General features: G+C 35.7%; 1 pseudogene; it reads right to left on the reverse strand.

The window, feature by feature from the left end:
• Window positions 1-195: 195 nt before the first annotated feature.
• LOC113101111 (low-density lipoprotein receptor-related protein 1B-like) overlaps window positions 196-22,291 on the reverse strand; it is a 70,398-nt pseudogene continuing 48,302 nt past the window's right edge.

Raw genomic sequence — 22,291 nt, forward strand, 5'->3', positions numbered from 1 at the left:
TCATATATTTCCATTCCGACAAACCCACGAGGGCCATCCATCTGATATAAGGTTTCAGATAGCAGCACCTCTTCCATTGGGAATACCCAAAAACCATTTACATGAGAGACCCATCTCCCAGAGCTAATCAGATACCAGGGAGCTACAGGAGGAAGAGACAGAAAAGAGAGATAGCTTTTTTTTTGTGACCCTCACTTTTGCATGACTTCCCGTCGCTGGCAAGGACATGACCGGTCCGGCAGCGGCACACGCGCGATTTGTAGTTGTTGCTCAGGAGACAGATATGCGAGCATCCACCCTTTCGTCCGTGTGTGTCAGGACTGCAAGCGTGAGTCCTGACTGGAGAACGAGAAAGGTCAGTATCGTGGTGCTACCATTGGAAAATATCACCACACTCTAAAAGGTTTAGCATTTTTCATAGTAAACAACTGTATACCACTAAAACATCTTTAAAAATGATGCTGCTGTACATAAAACAGCACAATAAAATGTGCTAAATGCTCTTTGTGATATTTTGACAACTTTATTAGTCACTTTGCACCATGAAATGGTAATACAAGATCTAATGCAGTGTTTCTTCTATGTTTTAGGAGGATAAACTTATTAACATGGTGTTCCACAGACAGCAGGGGAAAAATACGTCATGCTACCTAATAAAATGATAATTAATAAAAGGCTAATTGTGTACAGTTAGGAAAGCAAGACATAGGCATAACATCTTTAAAAGAGGAGGAGAAAATGTTTTTTCAGGACCTCAGATTCATTAGTAACTTTTAGCTCACTTAGCAATATGGATAGATGCTAATATAGAATATAACCCAGTGTTTCTTCAATGTTTTAAAGTGATAAAATGAATAAAACTGTGTTTCTACATAAAGGAGAAAGCAATGCTACATACAATGCTAAATGCTAACTTATAATAGCAACAGGAAAACAAAAAGGCTTATAAACTTTTAGAATAAAAGAAATATTTTCCATTTACTAGAAAGAGATTATATGTCATATGTAAACACTACAATATTGTGACACCAAATTCATTAGTCTCTTTGTGGTAAGGCTAAATGCTAATTGAAAATCTAAAAATGCTAAAAATAAAGGACAACTAATTGTTTAGCTAGAAATATGTATATATATACTTTCACAAAGTTGTGACTTGGCATATTAAAATGAAACTGTATTTCTTATTTTAAACTTTTTCTTACAATTACTTTTATATTTATATTAAAACACACACACACACACACACACACATTTGTTTTTGTGAAAAGTGGGTTCATCTCATAGGCGTAATGGTTTTTATACTGTAGAAACTGTATATTCTATGGCCCTTCACCAACACTACCCCTAACCCACAGAGGAAACTTTGTGCATTTTTACTTAAAAAAAAAAAACTAATTTAGTATGATTTATTAGCATTTTTGAAAAATGGGGACATGGGTTCTGTCCTCTTAAGTGACCCTCTCGTTGTAATACCTGTGTAATACCCATGTCTTTATACAGAGTTTGTGTCCTGACATGTCACAAAAACAAGAGCACACACACACACACACACACACACACACACACACACACACGCGCAGACTCCTTTTAGCAAGTTTGATAGTAAGATTGAGAAGACATTTTGGCTTGTTTCCATCTGTATTAGGCCTCATTCATGAAACAATTTATAATTGTACAGTATGTAAATTGTTGCAATGTAAAAACGTACATAAAAACACAATATTTTAGGAAGAAATGTATCCATTTTCTTAATAGCAATTTAATCTAATATGATCATTTAAGTATAATTCAGTCCAAAAACATTAAAGAGTATCACTATTTTTAATCTGAGTCTTTGCTGATTACATTAGTCATGCTCCAACAACAAGTTTACCTGTAGGTTGAGCCAATCTGTGATAAACTCGGACAGCTCTGCCACTTTCCAAAGTGGTAACAGTGTTTGTGTCACTCCTGTTAAAGCGATTTATCCTATATATGTCCACCTTGCTCTCTCTGGAGGTTCAGAACACGTCGCAAACAGGTAATCTTCAAAGAGCGCTAATCCATACAGGTGCGACACCTAGAAAGAGAAACACAGGGATGGGGAAAGAGAAAGACTCATCTAGAGGCCATGGCACCTCTTTGACTTAATTCTGAACGCGACACAAATACATCTGCTTAAATTTGCTTCTTTAATCCAACCAGCTATAGAGCTGATGTAACATTCGGTGAATAAACAGCAGCCCTGACAGACACCAGTTGAAATATGCAGGGATCTTTGATGTCACATCTGTGCTACAAATTACCAGCGGGTAGCGTCGAGGCTTTGATTTCGGGGGAAAAAACGAGTAAGACTGACGTTAAAAACAAATGAGTTAGAATTAGCGGAGTTCACTTCAGGTTATATTTCAGTGCCAGCTTTGAGAAAATTGCACCAATACAGCTTTCGATAGAGTCCCAGGGAATATGTTCGAGCTTAGACTCGCAGGAAATGGATGAACAAATCAATAATAAAAAAGTACACAAGAGTTGTAGTGGGAAGCCAGGACTCTGCAAGGTCAAAAAAAAAAAAAAAACACTCAAAGCTCAACCAGGCTAACGGATCTGGCTGGGGACATAGAGACGGTTTCAAAAGTGTCAAGGAAAACAACGGTTTTACATAAATGGACACATGCTCCCTGTGATTTCACAAGTAGGATGTTGATTCTGGAGCTATTTTACTGACAAGAAAATCTTACTGGATTTGACAGAGTTTGGCAGGTTACTACTTAGTAGCATAACATTTTTCAAAGATTTACTTTGTTGAGACTACCATTCAAAAGTTTGGAGTTGATAACATTTGTTTTTTGAAAGAAGTCTTTTATGTCCACTGCATTTGTTTACTTAAAAATGCAGTAAAACTGTAAAATTGTGAAATATTATTACAATTTAAAAAGGTAGACTATTTTCTATTCAAATTTTTGTGTTAAAAAAAGCTAAATTTTCAGCATCATTGCACAGAGTCACGTGATCTTTAAGAAATCATATCTGCTGATTTGCTGTTTATAAAACATTTTCCCATTCTTAGCAATGTTGAAAGTAGTTGTGCTGCTTAATATGTTAGTTAGGGTGACCATATGCGCCGTTCATACGTGACATGTCCCAGCCAGGATTTTAATATTGCCTAAATATCCAGGTGTTGGCTATTTGCACTGTGCAGGTTGATCGTTGTGTAACATTCATGAGAGCTATAAAGAGCAGAGCAGACGACTCTTTATGCTTTCGAATCGATTTCACGTGTTTGTTCATTCGTTTGACTTGAAGCATTATGGCGCACTTTGTTTTTTTGGGGGGAGGATTTGTGCGCAGCGATGCTTCAAGTCAATCGAACGAAGAAACACGTGTGCATATTTGCATCGCTTTGATCGTTCCCTCAAGATTTCACCTTGTCACACTCAGCCCCACGATTGGTCAATTATGTACAATACCTGCATGTTATTGGTCAGCCTGCTCTGGATGACTTTGGCAATATTAAAATCCTGGCTGGGACGTGTCCTGTATGAACGGCGCATATGGTCACCCTAATGTTAGTGGAATATATTTATTTTTCATGATACATGATCCATACAATTTTTTTTTCAAGGGATAGTACACCCAAAACTGAAAATTCTGCCTTACTCGCACTCTCATGTTGTTCCAAACCAGTAAGACCTTCATTCATCTTTGGAAGACAAATTAAGATAATTTTGATGAAATTTGAGAGCTTTGTGGCCCTGCATAGACAGCAACGGAATTGAAATGTTCCAGGCCAAAAAAGGCAGCAAGGACACGGTTTAAATAGTCCATGTGACATCAGTGGTTCAATCTTTTTATTTTATTTTATGAAGCTACGAGAATACTTTTTTGTGTGCAAAGAATCAAAAGTAATTACTTCATCGATTTTTTTTCGTCCATGTCAGTCTGTCACCATTCACAAGAGTACCACGAAACATAAAATATAAATATTTTGTAACATTACAAAAGTCTTTACTGTCACGACTGATGCATACTTGTTAAATAAATGTATTCATTTTTTTAAAAGTTACTGATTCCAAACTTTGGTTTGACTTGTTGGTTTGCATAGTATCATTGCTTGAAATGTTACTTTGACCTTAGAATAAGATGCGATGTGAACCAGAACTAACAATGATAAATCAAATGTTTGAATGTGAGAGACTAAATTGGAGGTAACAGATAAAGTTGACAGGAAAGTTGTTCTTCTAGAAAAGATTGAAATCATTCAATTCAGTTGTTGAATTCACAGTCACCACTATTGCATTCAAATTCAGACCAACATATTGTAGGAACTTTTGTCAGTAAAAGCACAGGGAAAACTCTGAACACTTAAAAAAACATCATGTAAATCATGTAAACCATGAACACCTGCACACAAGCGCTTTCCAAAAGGGATAGAAGGAATTTGTAAAACTCTTTTCTTAAATTTTGCATCAGGGTATTAGTTAACACCATATGTCTCATAAGGCTGATAAACAACCACGGATGGATTATCTATTGTTTTTTTTGTTTGTTTTTTGAGAAAAATGCACAGGTTTGACAGTGCCCTTGGCCCATACTATGAACTATGGATGAAATTTATACTGAATTTATGAAGCTATGAATTTTGTATCACCATTCTTTTGGGCCTATTTGGGGGGTGAGGGAGAGAGGCCAAACTTTATAGCCTTCAAAATAAACTGCTTTAAGAGTTATTCAAAGGAGCATCATTTATCATAGCTTTACTGCTGACTATTAAGGCAGCTGGGTAAAATATACGCGATAACTTATTTTAGATAGCTTAGTTGAATAGAGGTCAACAATCTTTGCCAGTCTAGACTTTCATATGTTGGTCTGAAAGCACCTTTCACACTGAGATTCTGGATAATACACGGGTAATGTCTAATGTGTCCTGGCAATTGTTCCTGGATTGTTAGATTTTGGTTCATTCACACTGTCAGTGATTTCCCGGACTCTGTGCGTGCATTCAAACACAACCCATAAAGGTCCCATAATGACATCAGGATGTGACGTGTAATTTAGGAGTCGGAATCACAAGGCCGCTAAGATGGGAAGAGGGAGAAGAAGCAAAGCGGAAGTGTTTTCAATGCTTTATAAACATAGCAGCTGATCAGCTACTAGGGACATTGTTGTTTAAGTATAAAGCCTCTTTCAAACAGAAATTCTGAAAAATACATGGATAATGTGTCCTGGGATCATTTGATTGCGGTTCATTCACACTGCCAGTGGTTTTCCGGAATCTGTGTGTGCATTCACACACATCCCATAAAGATTCCGTAAAGACACTTGACATTATGATGGGAATGATCTAAGCTTCATCGCGGATAGTGAGGAGCTAACTGATCTCTGCTTCATTACAGTTTGCACATATTTCATCGCAAACGTTGATCTGCTTTCAAAACAAAAGAGTTGCAGGATAATGTGCGTCATCAGTATGGCACACCCTTTATGGCATTGGTTCTAGCTTTTGTTCACACAGAGCTTGTACAACCAAAAATGTATGTCCAAATTCATAGTTTTTGGGGGGTGGACTACAGCAAAGAAAACTGTAGTCCAAATGTACCCAGTACCCGAAAAGAGCAGCCAAATTAGGAAAAAAATCCAAATTCATAGTGTATAAAAAAAAAAAGATGCCAAAAAATGTGTATGTCCGAAATTCATGTTTTCTCAAAAAACTAAGAAAAAACAGTAGTATATAAACCAATATGAACAGTATGCCAACATTCATAGTTTTCAAAAAACATTGTCCAAAAAAATAGTATATCTGAATACACAGTATTTGAAAAAAAGCACACCTATTATGTCCAAATTCGCCTAGTAAGCCAAAAGAGCAATATGACCAAATCCATAGTTTAAAAATAAAAAATTATGCCAAAAGAGTAGAATGTATTCCAATATTAAAGGGGGAGTGAAATGCTGTTTCATGCATACTGAGTTTTTTACACTGTTAAAGAGTTGCATTCCCATGCTCTGTGTGACGTTAGATGGAGCGGAATTTCCTTATATGGGTCCTGAGGGCACGTCTGCCGGAAGAGCGCGTGCTCCCGTATAGCAGAGCAGAGACGAGACATTCACTGACCAGAGCGAGAGCGAAATGTCACAAAAGAAGTGTGTTTTTGGTTGCGAGGGCAAGACAACCCTGCACAGACTACCAGAAAAAAAAAAAAAAAACATCAAGGGACCAGTGGATGGAGTTTATTTTTAAAGAGCATCGACGGAGTTGTGCAAGTGTTTTTGTTTGTTCCCTGCATTTTGAAGATGCTTGTTTTACAAACAAGGCCCAGTTTGACGCCGGATTTGCATATCATTTATCTTTTAAGGATAATGCAGTCCCAACGAAAAAGGATCACGATCGTGTGTTGGAACCGCAGGCGGTGAGTAAAACTGATTCAAATATCTCTGTGTTGTTAACTTAGCTATCGGCGCGTAAGCACATCAAGTAAACCTCTTGTACACCTTTAAAGAAAAAAAAGACGACATAAAGTGGAACTTAGTCATTTTCCCAAAACCGCTAAGTGTAACGGAGGCCAGCTAGTTATTGCTGTGCAGGTAAACCTCCCCGATCTCAAGAGACGCACTAGCAACAGACGCTAGTGGCTGTAGCCATTTAGCCTCCTTGTTAGAGGACACCCGGGTTCGAGCCCCGCTCGGAGCATGTGTGAGGAGCGTCAGAAAGGACCTGGGAGAGAGGGGTTACATAAGCAAATATATACAGTTTCAATACATACCACATAGAGACGCTGTTGTAGTCGTTGCTGCTGCTGATCTTGTTCAGTTTCAGCCTCGGGGTCTGATTCTGGATCTTAAATAAACGTCTGAATCTGACTGTTAGCCATGGTTTGTTTTGGATGATGTTTTTTTTTTTTTCCTCAGGGTAATGTCACAACTTCCAAACGCTCTCAAGGCAAAAGCCTACTCGCGCTCGTGATTCTTTAGCTCCGCCCACACGTCACGCATCCATTGGCGCTTGTTTTTCCGAAAAAAATCAGCACAGACTATTTTTCTCTTATAAATATAATAAAACTTTTTGGAGATATGAAGGATGCAGTACTACTCTATAGGTACTCAAGATTAACAGTAGATTGAGTGAAAATGAGCATTTCACCCCCCCCCCCCCCCCCTTAACACTACAGTAATATTTTCGGGAAAACAGTGTGCCAAAAAAGTAGTCAAAAAATTCAAAGTATTTGAAAAACAGTGAGCCGAGAATAGCATGTCCAAATTCATAGTAATAAAAAAAAAAGCCAAAATTAGTATTTACGAATTCATATTATTAAAACAAAGCGCAAGTCAAATGAGTAGTATGCATGCAAATGTTAACAGTATGCCAATGTTCATAGTTTTCAAAAAATAGTATGCCAAAAATGTAGTATGTTCAAAATGATTCAAAGTATGCCAAGAGTAGAAATGTGAAAACTAATATTTAAAAAAAAAAAACGCATTGCACATTCAGAGGTCACTTTAATATCCCATGAAGCCATGGGAGAGGTGTAAATGGCAGTGAAGCAACTTAAACGATAGGTCACTTAACGATGATAACATGGCAGACGTAGTATGTTCACATTTCATTCATACTACCCATTTCAAGCTCTTTTGTATACTTCGTATAACATACTTTTTCAAACCAAATGTACAGTAGTACCTACCCCACAGGTATGCAATTTTGTAAGCAGCTTTGGTCTTTTTTCACATTAAGATCATGGGTTCAAGAGGAAGAAACCAAGATTTAGCACATCTTACCGGGTTTCCTTGAATGATCATGTGTCTGTTCTTGCCATTGTAATCCACAACTTCGATAAAATCCAGATATGCATCCGCCCAGTAGACGAGCTTCTTCACCAAGTCCAATGTCACGGCGGTGGGCTGCTCTGTTTTATACTCTACTATCCTGGTTCGGTTGGTGCCGTCCATATTGCAGCGTTCCACCTTGGCTACCATCCCATAGTCAGTGAAAAAGAGTTTACTGGAGGGAGAGGGGGAGGGGTGGGGGTCAAGAACAGAGCAGTTTTAAACCGGAATCTACAATCTGAAGTAAATGAAATCAAAAGTCAAGGCCGTTTAGGATTTAATCGATTCACTCATACCCATTATTTTTCTATTCTGCATAATATTGTGCTAGAGCTGAATGCTTGCAGTAACAACAGCGCAATTAAACTGAGGCACTGTGAGCAAGAGCTGAATGAATGGGCCGCAATATGATATTTCTCTTTATACTAACACATACTGACAGCAGAATAAGAGAGGGGGAGGTCATCTGCATTACTCCGCACAATGATTCTGGCACAGAAACGGTCCCCGTCGTCTGAAAGCGACAAACTGGCCCCAACAGCATGCACAACTCAGCACTGCATACAAATGGATGTTTACCAAGAGACCAAAGAGATTCTCACGTCACAGATGCGTAGATGACTCGACATCAGATAAGGATGATTTATTCACTCCTATGAAAAATTCAACCAAAAGCTTCCTCTAGAATGCATGATCATTTTAAGATAGGACAAATAGCTGAATATCTTTGCATAGGTCAACAAATTATGAACTATTTGTTTGGAGAGGATTCTTATCAGTTCTTTAGACTTCAGTGACCATGAAATTAAAGCATGAAAAAAAAATTGTTCACTGATGAATTTTTTTTATCCATTTTTAATTTATTGATTGATTGATTTTCTTATTTATTTGTTTCTTTAATGTTTTAAGTAATAATAATAATAATAATAATAATAATAATTTACTTGAAATCAAATTTAATAAAATTGTGTAATACATTAACTTTAGATTAAAATACTTAGTATAATATAATACTAATAACAATAATCATCAAACTGTTTATTTCTTCTATGTCTTATCATCATCATAATCAAACTATTTTTACTATTTCACAAACAATTGATCATGATGACTATGATTATGATGATGATTAATATTAATACTTAGAATTCACTTTATTTAATTACTTGTTTCTAAATTATGTAAACTAAATTTAAAATTAAATTACATAAAAATGTAATTTAGCATAATAATAATAATAATAAACAATAAAATATTAAATGTAAATATTTACTGAAAACATCATTATTATTATTATTATTATTATTATTATTATTATTAATTTAAACAACAATTTTTCTGATTATTTTGGAAGTCAACCCGCTTTGTAGAGCTAATATCAGTAAAGATAATATTATAAAACGAATTGTTCAGACTCACAATTCATACATCATAATTTTTTATTGCCATTTTGCCTTTTAGGCCTATTAGGATAAGATAGTGTAGAGTAGACATGTAAGACAGAGGGAAAGAGGGAAGTGGGATCGGGAAATGTCTGAGATGCAACTCAACGACGTTATATATCGGGACACTGCCCACTATGCTATCGGTGCCGACTACACATATAATTCATATATGAACTGATGTGCGATCAAAGCTATGCATATGGTATAGTGGCTATCTACCCCAGTTTTAACAACAAAAGCTCACAGCTACCATCTCGTACAAATGAAAGGACCTAATGATTGTGTTAGCAAGCGTACCCCATGATGGGATCCAACGCTAGGCCTTTAGGGTTCTGGATGTCCAGGTCGATGATGGTGACACATGCATCTCCCTGTTCGCTGCACACAAATATCCTGTCGTTCACTCTGTCTACGAAGTAGAAGTTCCCTGTCAACCAGTCGATGGCCATATGCTCCACATCTACATGGAAAAAAACATTCATTTTTAGACATGGGACTTATGAGTTTGTAAATTGGGATCTGCTAGTTAGAAACAATTAATAATTCAAGCATGCTTCAAAAGAAGCAACAACTGACATTCACCGACATGCACACTTGACTCAATTAACCTTGTGACATTAAACACTTCATTAGAAGATCATTAAACACTTCAAGAGGTAAAAGAAGTGAAAAAGAGAGACTAATGAGAAAATTTATATGGACATTAAACACAACACTCAAGTTCATAAAAACTTCAAAGGACATTAGTTTGCACTTGCTCTGAATTAATCATCAAAGTTACGAAACATTCCTTAATTTGCGCTTCGAGGCTTGACATGCGTACTTACTTTGTAGGTTCTGACCTATCCGTATCTGGTGTTTTTCTGAAAAGCCTTTGAGTTTGCTCATGCGGGCACACCACAGCTGACCTGTATCCTGTGCCACTGAAAGCCAACAGAGCGACTCTTCTCTATAAATAAAGTCCAATATTTGAGTCCCATTTGTCTCAATGGACTTGAGATTTGGCATAGATGATCCATTGAGGTAAACAACCGATATAGAATTCATATTTGCTGTCAACAGAACCGGAGGTTTATCACCAGGATCTGAAAGAGGGAGCACAAAATGCAAAAAGTCCTTAGAACTATCTATAATAAGCATATAATTGCTGAGCTGTCATGTTTTAGTAATCTGTGATGTTTTGATCTTGTTATTTTATTGTAGCACTTTTTGATTCCCCCAATGAAAAGTGCATTATAAATAAAATCTATTATTATTATTATTATTATTATAATAAATTATTCACATTAAACATAATGCGCATTTTAGGAACTTTCACTATTGTAGACATTGCAATAATAAACTATATATATGTGTGTGTGTGTGTGTGTGTGTGTGTGTGTGTGTGTGTGTGTGTGTGTTTGTGTTAGCAATATGACTAAACTGCAAAATTTTGCACCTGGAATATAAAAATGCTTGTAGTTGAAGAAACACTAATATAACATATGAATATGTATTTGTTACATGAACATACAGTATATAAATATTTACTAATATTTTTGCTTACTTATATAGAAATGAAAACAGGTTCATTATGAAGCTCACACTCATGGAAGAAAAAAAAATTAATTGCTGCGACATGTATTATGCACATGAAAACTTCGTGATCGGCTTGCTTTTTTTTTCACACTAATAAACAGACACCATGAAGTGCAATTAACTCTGAGCTTGTAATCATCTCTAAATTTGATAGACAGTCACAGGTCAGGCTAGATGGGCTCTGATTGACTTTCCATTAAGGCCTCCCCTGTTTATCTCTCCCACGGCTTTACCATAGCACAGCTCGCCGGTGGCCATTTGCATATTGATGACAATAAGTGTAACCGACACTCGCATCAGGCGAATGACAGTGTGATCTATACTAATGCACTCGGATGATCACAACTGTGACCGCGCTACTCCACTGAGGCTTGCCTGTTCAATCAAACATCCCAGAGGGCATTGTGTTTACCCATCTAGCTCAGACTAGTTCTTAGGATGTTAAAGACGACTATAATTTAAATGCTGATTGAAATGTCAATTGTGGAGTTTGTTGACCTTTCCTTATTTTCAGTATTGAACACTTATTTTCTAGTGGTTATTGCTAAGAGACATTCTCTATAGTAAATGTTATTATTATGTTCAACAACCCTCTAACAACTTGCAACCACACATAAATATGTAAAAAAAAAAAAAATCCCTGAACCCTTTAGCAACATGTTAGAAAAAAAAGAAATAAACTAGAATCCCAACAATCACATAGCAATGTGCAAAAATCCCTTATAACAACTCAGCAACAGCTAGCAACTACCCAGAACCCCTTAGCAACCAATTACCAACTATCGCAAACATCTTAGAAACCACATAACATAGAAATGCACTAAAACCCCTCAGAAATTCTTAGCAACTGGCTAGCAACTGCCAAAAATTACCTACTGTAGAAGTGATGTGCTGAAACTCTCAGAACCCTTAGCAACATTCTAACTACCCAGAACCCTTAACAAAAACATACTGGTACAATATGCTATATATATATATTAAAAAAAAAAACTCCCTTAAAAAAACCCCTTAGCTCTTAGCAACTACCCCCAAAAAACTAGTAACCCTAAAACCAAGTCAGAGTCCCTTAGCACTAGCAATGTGCTAAACATCAGTTTCCACATACAGATTTAAGGCCCGTTCACACCAAGCACGATAACTATAAAGATAAGTATAAGTTCAAAAAATCGTTCTCAATATTAAAGAATAACAGAGTCCATACCACAACTATAACGATAAAGGCACAGAGAAACGATATCGTTGGAATCACTTTCAGAACAATTTTTTTTTTCTGATGAACGATAAAAACATTGCCAACCAATCAGAATCAATCCTGCTGTAATGAGCTCGAGTATTTAAAGTAGCAGATGAGCGTTTGCTTAGAATACACAGACAATATCGTTCGCTGGTGTGGACGCTAATATCGTTATCTTTATAGTTATCTTTATAGTTACCATTCTTGGGTGTGAACGGGCCTTTAGACCAGTCCTCTATCTCTCCAGCACTTAATACAGTAACGTGATATAATATTTTATTCATGGGTTTAATTATTCCAAGACTTGTACTTTTAAAGCACCGTTAAAGATCAAAGTAAAATACATGTTGCTTAATATGCTTTTCTTTTCTTTTTTCTTCTTTTTTTTTGGACTGGAACTAGAACTAACACGGATGATAAATGGACTCACCTGTTTTGGCTTTGCAGGATCGTCTGTTGGCCTGCAGGCTGAAGCCATCTGTGCAAGCACATCTGTACGATCCCTGCGTGTTCATACAGATTTGACTGCATGTCCCATAATCCCTGCATTCATCATGATCTGTGGACAATAGCAGGGCTATTTATTAAACGCCAAATGTGTTAAAACATGACCTAAATTTTCAAACCCCTTAATGTTACCATTCTGCAGCAACCTATCACGAAACAGGAATATGCAAATGCATGTTTGGGGACGGAAGGATGAGTAAATTGCTGTTTTGGTTAACATAACCATAATTTATCAAGAAATCAGCAACGATTTATCTGAGGTTCGAGTTCATGCATTGGACAGCTACAATAGCTTTTCTAGAGAACTCAAAATAATATCAGCTGAGGCAACTTTCATGTGTACTATTTTCTGTGCCTCATTAGAACTGTGAAATAAAACATTTAAATAATGTGAATCTCTTTTAAATTACCAAATCTAAAAATGGTGATATTTAATCATTCAGTATCTGATTAGAAATGATAGAAAATCAATAAAAAAGATATTAATCATAAACATTTTCTTAATCCTAAAAATGTGTTAATTACACTTTTCAATGTACACATCACATGACCAAAGCTAAATATGGTCAAATGTAAACATTGGCAGGTAGCTAACAGCTTAGCATAGCTCGCACTGGTTGAGAAAGCTCTTTTGATTATCTAAAATGCTTTTCATCAGGTACCAAGTATAGGGATATGATCTTACATCAAAATTATTTTATTTTTTTCCAGTTGGAGCTCATAGCAAGCTTTTCATTCTGTAAAACTTTTTTCTTCTTCCTTTATTACCTGTAATAAGCCAAAACTGCTTCTAAGGTGCAATTAAATTCAGTGACATTTCTAATGAGCCAAATTCTTCAAACAGAGTTCAAATGTTAATGACCCTTACCTTGACACCGCCTCCCATCCTCATCCAGTTCGAAACCTTCCCCACAGAAACAGGACGTCCCATTTCTCATGATCACACAGTCAAACTGACACCTCCGCTCCTTGCAGCTACGCACCAACTCTGAGAAGACACAAACACACATTTAAACTTTGATTCACAGTCTTAATATCATGCACAGAGTTTGCCCTCCCAATGAACATGCACTTACACTCAACAAAACCCTCCATAAAAGCACAATGCCATTTCGCCAGTATGAAATAATTTTTTTAAAGTTGAACAGATGCAGCCTCATTACGAGACCATGATTCAGCGCTTTTTAAGTGGCACTTAAGGCCTGTTTCTGTGGATGCAATTCTTCCTGCGAGCTCCCGCTCCAAATCGCTGTCAATACACAATGGTGGCGTACAAATTTAAGGCCCATTGTGTGATATCTATCACCTGAACAGCCTCATAATGAGGGACGTTTTGATGACCACATTCTCCTGGATTGCTCGCCAAATGAAGATGACCCCGTCTTTATATACTGTTCCGAGAATAGGTTGAAAAATAGCAGTGATTTATAAAAGCTTGGAGGGCAGTCTGTTTCAGTTACAATAGCCATAGCCCATATTTGATGTTTTTATTCATCTAAGGGTGTGGCTAACAGGTCACCTTGCTTTTCTTCATCATTTTTGATGGTTTTAAGTGCGTGACAATACTGAAACGAGTAAAAAAGAGAAAGATTGCAGACGGTTTAGCCATCTAATCATGAGCGAGAGAGATTTTTAGCGTGCATTTGCTACGGAGCCCACATTAATAATAAGCATTGCACTGAGAAATTCATCGACCCACCCGAGGCATGCGTTCAGATTGGCTCGAGTCTGACAGTTTTAAATTAAGTGCTTCTTTAAAAATGTATCACAGCGTTTAAGGGTAATGCAAAGCGTTTTACAATATGAGTTTAACTGAAAGTGAAATATAATGGCTTTTTATCTATTACAGGGAATGTGTATCCACTTGAGCTGAAAGATGTTTAACTATTTATATGTGGGACGAGCAATGGGAAGTTACTAACAGTTCTTGAAATATTTCACAATCTTCACTATAAAGGATTCTTAATTTATTTATGCAGATGGGGGATCTGAGCCACTAAATCTGTAGTTTTATTTTTCGCATAACATCACATCTTTCCCATAACAATAACTGGGAGCAACAAGAGCAGAAGTAACATTTTGTGTCTCACGTAAAAAATAAAATTCATATATGAACAACAAGATGGTAAGTAATTAATGTCAAATCATTCATTTTGTGGGTGAACTAACTCTTTATGACTAACCCTGGACTCGACTAGTTGTGATCAGTATGACATTTGACAAAACAATTATTACACTAAATGAACCCAAGACAGTTTTCCTTACTGTAAAAACAATAACAACATGAACTTAAAGTGAATAATGGACTTCATATGCTTTAGATTTGTGCCAAAAATATGGCGGAATATATGACCGAGGAGAAAGCTGACCTAACTAATAGTCAAATTTTGCAACAGCACGCCAAAACCGAGACATATAAATGATATAAACCCCTCAGAAATTAAACTGACATTATCTAGCACTAACAAAAACAAATAAAGCCTTTGGCAGTGTAAAAGAAAAGCAGCTACTGAAATCGTAAATTTGGATCTGCTAAAAGCAAGCAAAGAAAACTGCTAAATGAAGACAATTGACTTTTTTCTTTTGTACACTTATCTAATCACACAGAGATTGACTTCCCTTATTTCTAAAAGACCTGTTGATAACCTATAAAAATGTAAGTCTCATTATTTGCCCATTAGGTAGGTAGGTATATATATATATATATATATATATATATATATATATATATATATATATATATATATATATATATATATAATAAAATAAAAAATAAAACACCGAAACATTGCAGAAATAAATCAAGGAAAAATGAAAATTAAACTCCATATATTTACAAAGGCAGCTGACTTTAAATGTTGCAGCATTGAAATGAGTGAAAAGTCACACGCATAGATCTATGAGGGGGAAACTAGACCTTTCCGGTTCAAAACAGCAGGTGGGAGAGTTGATTATCGGATGAGAATTACTCTTTGGAAAAAAAAAAAATCAAAGGTTATGCTATGAACCCAAAGCTTCAAACGTAAATGTAAAGATAGGTCAAAAACATTGTTTACACTGCGAGTGATGTTGAATGTGTGCAGCTACTGTAGGACACTCACTGCCACCCGTATTCACACTAATCTCCTCCGAGTGGGAAGGAGGCCATTATGGGTGGACTCTCGCTGTGTGTCAGGCTCCCGCACAACAGGATTTATCTCCAGTGAACTCCAGAGCTCTCCCTCAAGGTGATTTTCTCTCAGTGAGGAGCCCTACTTCCTCTGACACTTGCTGGGTGATGTAGTGCTAATGGCAGCGGTCCAGGAAGGGTGCTGAGACTGACAGGGGCTTTAAGGTAAATGCCTGTAGATCTATTTCTCTATCCAAACCCAAAGAGCTTGAACTTTAGCTGCTGTGAACAATCAATCACTCTCGGGAGTCCCGTACCACATTAAAAATTGAAGCCTGGGACCTTGGAAATCTATACAGACTTAAATGCCACAAATATTTTCAGACCACCTCTAAGTTTGACACATTCAAAAGATCCAATGAAGTGGCTTACAAATGCCATTTATATTTCATACCGAAATACAAATTTGGGCTGGTACATATTAAAGAGTTTGTCTTTTCTTATGATCAGTAGATACTTGCAATATTTTCTTAAAGAAAATAAAAAAGGGGCAAAAGCAAAACATAATGCAATAAATAAATAAATATATAAATAAAGCAAAAATCACAAAATGTAAAACAAAACATTTAAAGACATGCCCTTTTTTAAATGGCCAATAGAAACCTGCAATGCTTTCCGAAAAGAAAAGTAAAAAAAGAAAAGAAAAGCAACATGAAACAAAGCAAAACAAACTGAACAATGAAACATGAAACAAAGCAAAACAAACTGAAACAAAGCAACATGAATCAAAGCAAAACAAATTGAAACAAAACAAAAATCAAAACAAAGCAACATGAATCAAAGCAAAACAAAACACAAAATGCAAAACTAAACACTGAAGGGCTTGTCTTTTCAAAATGGCCAATAGAAACCCGTTATGTTCTCTATTAAATAAAATCAAGCTAAACAAAGTAGGTGAAGTAATTCGAAGGTACATGAACATAAATATCAGTCAAATGGAGACAAACACAGAAGATGTGCCCAATCATATGAAACCAATCAAATACTTAATAGAAAACCTCTGACATCGCTTTCACCTGTCTGTAGCATCTTCCTCAATTGTCTAAACAGACCAATCAAAAAGCGACATCATAAGCCCCGCCCCCTTGCTCAGCAGGAATCACCAGTCCAGAGAACATGGCATATGTCTAGACAGCTCTATTATTCACTCACAGCAGGTCTTCCCCTCAGTCTCCATCATTAGAGCAGCCACTGTCCCCAGGGCTCAGACAGCGAGGCCATCACTGCAGAGGAATGAGCGTGCGCTTGTGTATTTTTTTGTTTGTGCGATCAGAGCAGATGACCAGGGGGTCTGCACCTACCAGGCAGTGTTTATAAATAGATGACAGTTGAGTAAAAACTTGGTTTGCTAGAAGAGAAAGGATGGGGTTTGAAAGCAGAACGAAAGTTGACTAAAGCAACAAATAGTGTAAACTTTAAGTGTGTCATAAATGACACATTTAATCACTTTTCAGAGTTGTGTCTTTTCTCGTATATAGTGCAATAAATGACAGTGTACGTGTTGCCAGATCTTCCTAGAAGAAAATAAAATAAAAAAATAAGTTAATAACAAACTAAAATCCAAATCTTGACAATAAGCCACTATTACATTATTAATACCAAAACTAAAATGCTTTGTGTGCCAAGCTCAAACAACAAGCCCCAAGACACTTAATAAGCACTGCTTATAATAAGTGGACATGGCAAACCTTCAAGCTCTGCAAAGTAGTGAAACATGTTCTGTTTTCAGTAGTTTAGTTACTCAATAACTCACTGACACGATGCTAGAATGTTTTGAGAAGTTTTAGCCTTGTTCTATATGTGGTTTCTTAGCCCATGTTGTGTAAAAACATGTTTTGTTAGAACAGAAAGGAGTAAAGAATAAAGAAAATGCACAACAAACAACATGATGCTCGCAAATCTGAAGCATATCGCCATGTGGTTGCTAATGTATCCTAAATGGGTGTTTTCGAATGTTTTCGAAGTTACAGCAAAAAGTAATATTGCATAACTTCACAAACACCTGCACCTCTGACTAGAGAAACTGAAGGGAGGTGCATATGAGACATCTGAGGTGTAACTGTGAAGCAGAGCTGGTTTATTTTGCCCCTTCATTAACACTTCAGAATTGACTGCCATCACTGGGAAGAGGATTCAGATAAACTCCAGATAAACCGGTGCAAATGAACAGGTTGGTTCAACGGCCTGTGATCTATATTTAATCTATATTTAACCACATTGATGTGGCCATAAAGGCTCTGCACTTGGAGGCTCGTCTAAATCCTAGTCAAGCTACCAAAGGACATCAACTTGGCACATGAAACTGCCCTTCCTGTGACCACTGCAGTTTTGCCCCTGGGCAAAACACTTAACCCTCAGCTGCTCCCATCATTCTGTAATATGCCTGCATTTTCAGCACTCGCGCGAACACTAGCAGTCTCACTAGATGAATAAATGTTGAATTTATTTGATGAATTCTAACATTTGCAGCTATTAGCTGACGATAAATTCCTGAGCAGCTACTGTACAAAATTTCATTGCTAATTAAATAGATACAAAGAAAAAACAAGTCATTCTGTAATACTGTTAATATTAACACCTGCTAAAACAATGACGTCAATGTTTGTATTTGTTAGTGAAGCTACCTGCATATTATGAAACATATCTGTATTAGTCTTTGATTCTATCTTTGTCATGATGTCAATTCAATTGATCTTTACAAAAAAATAAAAATAAAATAAATAAATCAAGATCTCAACATAAACTTGTTTTGAGAACCCTCAACTTAAAAGCTGTTTGTTGTTTCCTCTTGTGCAAAAAAAGAGAAAAAAAATTTGTTATGTCTACATCATGAGAAAATTAAGCTAAGACCACAAGACAAATTTGTTGTGTCAAGATCAAAACAAAAATATAGTAGATATTAGGAAAACAGCTTTCGTTATGGCTACATAATAAGAACAGTATGTTGATATCAAAAGAAAGTCGAAATCTGGTAAACACAATGTTCTTGTAATCTCACCATAACAAAAGGGTGAGATATTTTGAAAAAAAGAAAGAAAGAAAAAAGCAGTATTTGTAGAAAAGTAGGTAGAAATCTCACAAATACAACTTTTATTATGTTGAAATCACCAAATAAAAATAGGTAGAGATCTCAAGGAACCAGCTTTTAATATGTCAAGATAATGGTGAAATTAATTGGAATCGAAATAAAATGTATTGTGTCAGTCACAAGAACGATATATTAAACCGTAAATAAACAGTATCTTGCACAGATGGATGATATCAGTTGACGTTGGTGGTTTAAGTTTTTCAGTGCGTAAAAAACTTCTGACGTTTAACCTAATCAGGCACAAGCATAAGTAGGGTAATTACATTTCACAACAGGCTGCAAAAAGAACAAAGAAAAGCTGTTGTTCCCAAGACAAATTTACCTTTGAGCATCTGACGGCAGTCTTGTTATCCCAATGCTTTGTTTACTGTGCGAGTTGCCATTATATAAAAGCTACAGTGAAGTGTAGACTCTTTTGTTTGCATTAGCTGTGTATTTCAGGGTTTTTTTAGTCGCTTTGCTGTGTGGGCTGCTTTATTCAATTCTGTATACTCATTAGGGACTGACAATGCAAATGGGGAAAGTGAGGCTAGTGTGTTATTACCACAGGGACGTCCATAGGTGCAACACAAAGACGGTTTCCTGCCTAGCACCTGTAGTATGTAGTACACACCAATCTATGAATGCTCAGGAGATGTAAAGCAATACCTTTAGAGGGACCATGGTGCGTTTGATTGTTTAGGTGAAGAACAAAATGCTGCAGGACGTTCGTGGTACATTCAATGCTCCTGAAGAACTAAGAAAGTTTGTTACGGAATGTAACTGAGAGCAACAAAAAGAGAAAGAGATGTTCAAGGCTGTTCAAAGTTTTCGAGGAGAAGTTTTATTTGAGTCGAAACTTGAATGCTAAGTCATGAATCAAGCAAAATGGCATTATTCTTGAAACATCAGAATGAATATCTGGGCAAACTGTTCATAAAAACCATTCTTACATAAAGTGACATATTGAATTGAACTCAACAATTTATGTTGGAATAGTTTTTCAAACTATTCACACTCAAAATTTAGTTTTACCAGTGAGGCTCCAAATAATAGCTGAGATTTTGGTCATTTATTAGCTTCTTTGTTATGTTCATTAAGTTATGTTATATTGGGATATTGATTGATATCTCGGACCATAAAGATTTTCCATTCCTTGAAATTTTGGAAGATTATGTTCAAAGAAGTAAAACATTATCAACTGTATCATTAGCTAACATTAATTAATTATAAAAAAAAGAAACGTTTGGTAGTGACCAAATTTGAGTGTAAACGAAGCTATCCAATGTAAGAATTTGTTGTTTAGGTGATCGACATATTTCAATTTTTTGTACTTGTAGTTGACCTGTAAATGAATAAGTTTTCCTTGCAACCACATTTGTTTAATAACAACAATGCTAATGATAAAATATTTGTTGTAGAAGTAAACAGTTAATATAAAAACAATGTAGTGTAGTATATCTACTATATTCCTGAACATAAATTATGATAGCCAGCTCTAACATTTGTTAAGCAGTTTAACAATACAAAAAATAATAGTTGAAAATTTGCTAAAACAATTTTTATACTTAAGTAATGCAGTTTAACTGTCAACTAAGAAATCTGCTAGCAATCTTTTTTTTTTTTTACATGAGTGATGATATCCAATGCTAAAATTTGTAGTAGAAGTGAACAAATAATAAAATCAAATAAAATATTCACGTAAACGTATTTTATCACCATGTAAATTATTCGTTTTATTGTCACCAATGAAGTTTGCTGCCATATTAATTTTTAGCATAAAAAACAATGTTAGCATTTGTTGCAGAGATGTAAAATCAACATGATCACTAAGTTTTAACATTTGCAAAAAAAAGTTTAATCAAGTAATGCAGTTTTAATGTATTAAAATGCTAATTTACAAGAGTGCTAGCAATTGTTACAACATTTTACAAATATTAACAGAGAAATGTGTTGAAATATTTTAATGCAGTTTGCTAAATCTCTAACCATAAAAGCTGCTATAATGATAAAATTTATTATGCACTTTTACAAATACAGAGAGAAAAAAAAATGTTTATTACATTTGCTAAAAATATGCAGTTCCAGCATTTGTTTAATAGGTATATGGTCATGTGTTCCTATGGAAGCTGTTTCTGCCATAAAAAATAAATGAAAAAGTAATTGTGAGTTTTTATCTCAAAATTCTGACTTTTTTTTCCTCACAATTTTGAGATATAAACTCGCAATTGTGAGTTATAAAGTTTAGTTCTGAGGGGGGAAAAGATTGATATGTTCTCAGAATTGTGAATCTAAATATATTTTACAATTCTGAATTAACTCGCAATTGCATGTTATAAAGTCAGAATTATGATATATATACACGGATATATAATTTTCAAAAATTTGATATATAATTTTATCTCAATTGCAAGTTTATATCATGCAATATTGACTTTATAATTTGCAACTGGGAGTTAATATCAAGTTAATATCATGCAATTCTGAGAGAGAAAAAACATCAGAATTGTAAAATGTAAAGTTGCAATTGCAAGAGAAAAAGTCAGAATTGTGCGATGAAAAGCCTATTTTATTTTTTATTTTTTGTATTTTTCAGTGGCAGAAATGGGCTTCCTTATGTTCCACATAGATTCGTAGTTGAAAATTTAGAACTTTGATTTTAATGCAATGTGTATTGCATATGTGCCTGACAAAACTGCTCTGAATTGATGCGATTTACTAAAAATACTTGCCCATAAAAACAGCTTCTCACGTCTTTCTGTAGTGGATTTGTCAAGAAATTCTAGTGCCAACTTCAAGCTAGTCAGACGTTCTATGCTGCATTTCGCCTTTGAACTTCCCAAGATTCCTGATTGCTGTCTTGGCCTTCACTACAGCACACAGCGAGGGTTCTCACTCAAGACCTCTTTTTCCATCGGAATTGAAGTACAAACTCCGCTTTCTGCATCAAAGGCTGTCAAGACTGTCACATGTTCTGAGGTTTGTTTTATCATTTGTAGGCTTTGATAAACATTCAATAGTGGAAATTTACAGACAGGGAGAAGAAATGGCTGAGGCGGGTTACACACAAGCTTCCAGAAACATGCATACTGTATACAAGAGCAACACCAGCTAACGCTATTAATATGTTAACAGGCCACGAGCGAGGGAAAAATCTATCACTTTCTTTCCTCGGGAGATGAAAGAGAAATGGTGCATCTGTTCTACTCTGCTTTTTTTTTTTTCTTTTTAGAGCAGATTCAGTTTAGGGATTTGCCCAACAGAAGAGAATTCTAATGTACTGCTAAATGTATACTAAATGTGTAATACATAAACAAATACATATATATTGGATACATGGAATTTAGAGGTCAGAACCCTTTGCACAGCATTCTGCATAAAAACAAAAACAAAACATAGAATAAATGCAATAGCATGCAGTGCTTGTTTGAAAGCAGACTCATGTTAGCCTCAAAAGCCTTTGTTGAGGGGAACTGTGAAAAGACTGTAGA

The sequence above is a fragment of the Carassius auratus genome, unplaced genomic scaffold (genome assembly GCF_003368295.1).
Source record: "Carassius auratus strain Wakin unplaced genomic scaffold, ASM336829v1 scaf_tig00217532, whole genome shotgun sequence".
NCBI classification, from domain to species: Eukaryota; Metazoa; Chordata; class Actinopteri; order Cypriniformes; family Cyprinidae; genus Carassius; species Carassius auratus.